Below are 5,076 nucleotides of genomic sequence, written 5' to 3'. Positions count from 1 at the left end.
TGTCAAATTTATACACGCATCTTTTGAGAGTTAGGGCTAACAAAGAATATATAGGCCGAGGACTTTTCAATTGACCTGTTAGCTAGAAACTAATTTATTAAGAACCTAGGAAATCTAGGCTACAGATAAATAAAGATAGACAGATTAAGAACGGTGAGTTTTGAAAAGAAGATAGAAAATGTATGAGGACGCGGAACTGGAAGCATTATAGAATTAAATTCTTCGGTCTTATATAACCTGATACTGATAAATGTTAAATGCCGATGTTTTACATTAAATACAAAGAAAAGGGAGTTGTATTTGTAGAAAACATATTGTTTGTTGAGATCAGCTTCATGTATCGTGTTGTCATATATCTCCTAAAATTGTAGTTCGTGTTATTTTCACAAAATGGGAAAAATTTCTGATTTATTTGACCACATTGTGAAAGCGCGACATTCTTATTCTTACCCTTGTTGATGTATATGACTGAGGATGACAGTCAGAAAGTGGGACTATCTCGCCCAATTAAGATATATGATCACGTTAATTATACATGATATAAAACTAAATATATCTATTTTTTGACAGTAAGTTCCCAATGTGTAAAAAATGTAGGAAAACTTACTTATACTATATTAAAATTCTTAGTAATACTAATATTACAATTTGTAACTTCACTACATAGTATAAAACAAAGTCGCCTTTTCTGTCCCTATATCCCTATGTGCGCTTAAATCTTTAAAACTACGCAACGGATTTTGATGCGGTTTTTTCAATAGATAGAGTGATTCAAGAGGAAGGTTTATATGTATAATACATGCATAATATACTAAGGCAACATTGCTAATTTTAGAGGTTTCTAACGTGATGTCGTAAATTAACCTATTTTTTTAGGCTTATTTAGCAATTAGCAAAAACGCTGCCTAACCCTACGAGTTAGATCAAATTAATGTACTACAGTATTGTACACCATAAAAAGGTCTACAAAAAAGTCCGCGATGGTATATGTTTATCTTTTAGGGATAACCCACATTAACCATTTTTATTATTTACTTTTTACGTGAGAAAATGGCTTATTTACGAAGCTATTTTAAGCAATACGGCATTAATCCTTATCGAATTAAGTACCTTAAATACAGTGTGCAATTAATATAGATCAATATGGTTCCTTGCAGCATGTAAATTAAACAAATATTTTCGGAGATATTACAAATTTAAAATTTGCGTTTAAAAATGTGTAATGTAATAAAAATTGTATGAATTTAGATATTCCAAAGATAGCAGGAAATCTTCATAGTAAGTATAGGGGAAGAGGAATTGTTTAACTCCAAATTTAATGCGTGCAGGCCAAGGGCAGTAATGAATGAACCAAAAATACTGGATCGATTTTAATCATGTTTTCATTGAGTGACATAGGCATATATATTTTATGCCCGTGCAAAGTCGGAGCGTGCCGCTATGTTTTTATATACAACGTTCATATTTTTTCTGTAGTGTATTTAATTTAGTATCAGCATTGCACCCGTGCGAAGCCGGGGTGGGTCGCTAGTAAGATATATAACTTCTTAGTAGCTATATCGCTTATCACACGAAAAAACCTTGTTTACTTCATTTTTACCCTCGAAAACCCCACATTCCAATAAATAATCCATCTGAGCGCACTAAATTACCGCGGCTTTTAAACTTCTAAAAAAGTATCAACGTTTCAACATCAATAGGGCCCCTTCATATCAGAAAATGAAATTTTAACACTGCGGCAACTGGCATAACAACCGATGATTAATGCCTTCAATATTCCTCAACTTCTCGGAATACACATGGTGTTCAAAACCCACATCAGTTAGCGGATAAGCAATGTGGGTGGTCGGATAAAAGGTTCATGGATTCGCTGAAAACTGAAAACTTTCTGTCCAAAGATATTCAGTGTTTTATATCTTGATGCTGGTGTAGGCAATAAATTTAATTATGTAATATGAATTTATTAACGCTTGTAGATCTTAGTAGAGATAGTTTCATTCGTCCAGGCAGTCTTTTGATTGTAGATATTCTGCTTTGGTTCTACGAACTTATTATATAGTTCCATGTTTATTACGAAACTCAAATAGATGCCATGGAGTATTACTTCTTTATTCTATTATAATATTAAGCCTCTTCACGTCTAGTCTTATAGTTTCAAAACTTCTTTGATAGTAATTTTCTCATGGGGCAGGTTTATTTGAAATAGAAAACTTAAGAAATTAATAATTTTATTTTTTGATCTTAAGATATTTCGCTCTCTAAATATATTTTTTAGGTAATTAGAGAAAATGTTAGTTTCTCCTTTGCTATCTCTAGCCCAATTGTTGATATTAATTTTAATAGGTGGGTTATTGATCTATAGCCTCAGCTGCTGTCAAATTTTCCAAATATTCTTCAATTTCTTGATTTTGTTCTATTTAGATCACCTTTCTTATTGCTATATTCATTTGTCTCTTGTTTATTCAGTTCTTAGCTTCCTTTTTTTCTAAAATATTTGATATATAACACATAGTTTTTTTGGAAAACTCAACTTGGAGATATCTCACTCTTAGGAGTGGTGATCTATACTGGTTACTGCATTTTTTCTGTTTGGTTTACTGCTGCTGTTAAGGTAAATTTAAATATATGATTCAATTAGTTCTTATATTTTATAGAAAAGGGTTTATTTTGATGATATAACATATCGAATGTAAGATGTTATTAATAAACAAAAATTAATTCTATAAATGTGTGTCGATTAACGTCTCGAAAATTACGATAAACGTCGCAAATTTGATCAGCGAATGCATGAATAAAAATTAGTTAGCAACTTTTTTTTATTGAATTGTGAATGTTGCTAGCTAATAGGCCGAGACCATATAATTTAATAAAGGTATGTATAAAATAATTTAAACATTAATACTTTTTTCTCACACAACTAAATTCAAACTTAGTTTTTTTCTTGTAGTTTTCTAACCAAATGGTTTTTTTAGTCTTTTTAACTTTTTATACAAGCGTTTTACGATCTAAAATGTCATGTATGACTGTTACATAATCTTTTAAATTACCAAAGTTTAATTTTCAGGTTTCAGGTTTTAATTTAATCCAGTCTCGATCTCAATTAATAATTAAAATAAAAATCTGGATTTTTATTCAAACCTTCGTTAACATAATTAATAAAGCAATTAGTATTAAAACATGTGTGTACTTAAACGCGTTTGCTTTTTTATTTATACTCGAATAATTTTGTATAATATTCTTAGGATAGAGAGTGACGTAAAATCTATTAGGAATTTATTTATTTGTAATAAAACAGACGTCTTAATGAATAAACGACACATGTACGTGTTTATGTGATTAAATGCGACGTCGTCGGACTTGGGATTCGGTTTTTTTTGTCTTAGTAGGTCGTTGAGTGCCAGGAAGATGTAATTACTCAGTAAACAACAAACAGTATTATCAAATCATTAAATTAAAAACAAATTTAGAACAAAACGTTAATTAGATGCGTGAAAATTATTTAGTTTTTTCTTGGAATCATTGAAAGATGAACCACGCGTTGCTGATAATGAATTAAGTTTTACTGTTTCAGTAATCACTTTATGCATTACTTATCACTTTCAAAATTAATAGTATTTTCAAGGTATACTTTGGATCTCAAACAGCTTGTTTAATTTGTATTAAAGTACCATAAAAATTAAATCAAATTGATGACTATTAAACACTTTTTATTTCAGTATTTTCCTGTTCATTTACTACAAAACAGTAATAATATTTCATTGTTTTTTATTGATATTTTATTTAGCCTTGATTACTTGGATTTGGATAATAATTTCGTAGAAACCTAAAATATTTTTTGTTGGTTATCTAGAACTTGCGATGCTACCAATGATGTGGAAACAAGAATGTTCGATATTAGTAAATTTAGAATGTCTCTTTCGATGCAGTATATACGGGGGATGGACAAAATAATTTGAACACCTGACATATACATACTATTTATTTATTAATAGGTTTCGAGCACCTTTTGCGTTTGAAATAGCAATTAATATACTTTTAATTAACGGTATCATAATAGCTTCCAACAGAATATTGTCCCATTCTTGTAGGAAAACATCCACCAATTGCTTTAATGATTATTGTTATGAAGATCTACTCCTCACTCTGTGCTCTAAAACTCCCTATAACGGTTTAATTATCTTGAGGTTTGGCGATTGTGCTGGCTAGGGAATATGTTTGCTGATATTTTGATTCTCCTCAATCTAAAATCGAACCTTTTTGGCTGTATGTTTTGCGCATTATCATCTTTGAATATCGCAGGATTGATGATGTCGAGATATTCATTCACAATATGAGAGGATTAGCTGTATACCACAATATTGCTGCCCAAATTATAACTGAAGCTCCGCCATGATTGACTGTAAGAAGACTTTTTGCGGAAAGCAAGCGATTTTTTGGTGTTCTGCGTACATAAACCTGTTTGTTGTACATCGGATCATACCACATCCTTTCAGTTATCCAGTGTCCAGGTTTTATCATTGTTACAGTAATTCTTTCGCAGCTCAGCGTTGGCTTCCGTTATAAAGGGGTTTCGCATTCGTAGTTCTTCCATCAATGTTAGCTTTATGGCGCTTTTGCCTTTAGTATTTTTGTTGAAACACTTTTACTCAAGTGAGCGTTAAATTCTGCTTTTTGTGAAACTTATACGAATAAATCGATTCTGAAAAATTTGAATTAACTGAAATTGATACCTTTATTTGGTAGAAAATCTGCTATCTTTGATTAATAGCAACAACAGGTCTTCAACAGCCGACTTTAAATACCTACGATTATTAGTATATTAATTTTACAGCAAATTGGCCTTTTCTACATTTCATACTTTGTGTGATATTGAGTTATATTTTTTGTCAGGTTATATATAGTCTATTCAAAGGTTTTTGTACATACGTCATCAAGATGTTTAATGTATAGCCTTAATTTGTAAATTCGTTTTAGAATCATACAATATTTTCCTTCTCATTTTATTGTAGTTAAAAAGAGACACAATGCTGTCTAATTAGTTCGAACACGTAAAGAAATGAGCCTGTTAGACGTTGT

This window comes from Rhynchophorus ferrugineus, unplaced genomic scaffold, assembly GCF_030347505.1.
Source record: "Rhynchophorus ferrugineus isolate W39M unplaced genomic scaffold, kcgeb_rfMv2 rfM2, whole genome shotgun sequence".
NCBI lineage: Eukaryota > Metazoa > Arthropoda > Insecta > Coleoptera > Curculionidae > Rhynchophorus > Rhynchophorus ferrugineus.
The sequence above is the reverse complement of the archived record's forward strand: the minus strand, read 5'-3'. Positions refer to the sequence as shown.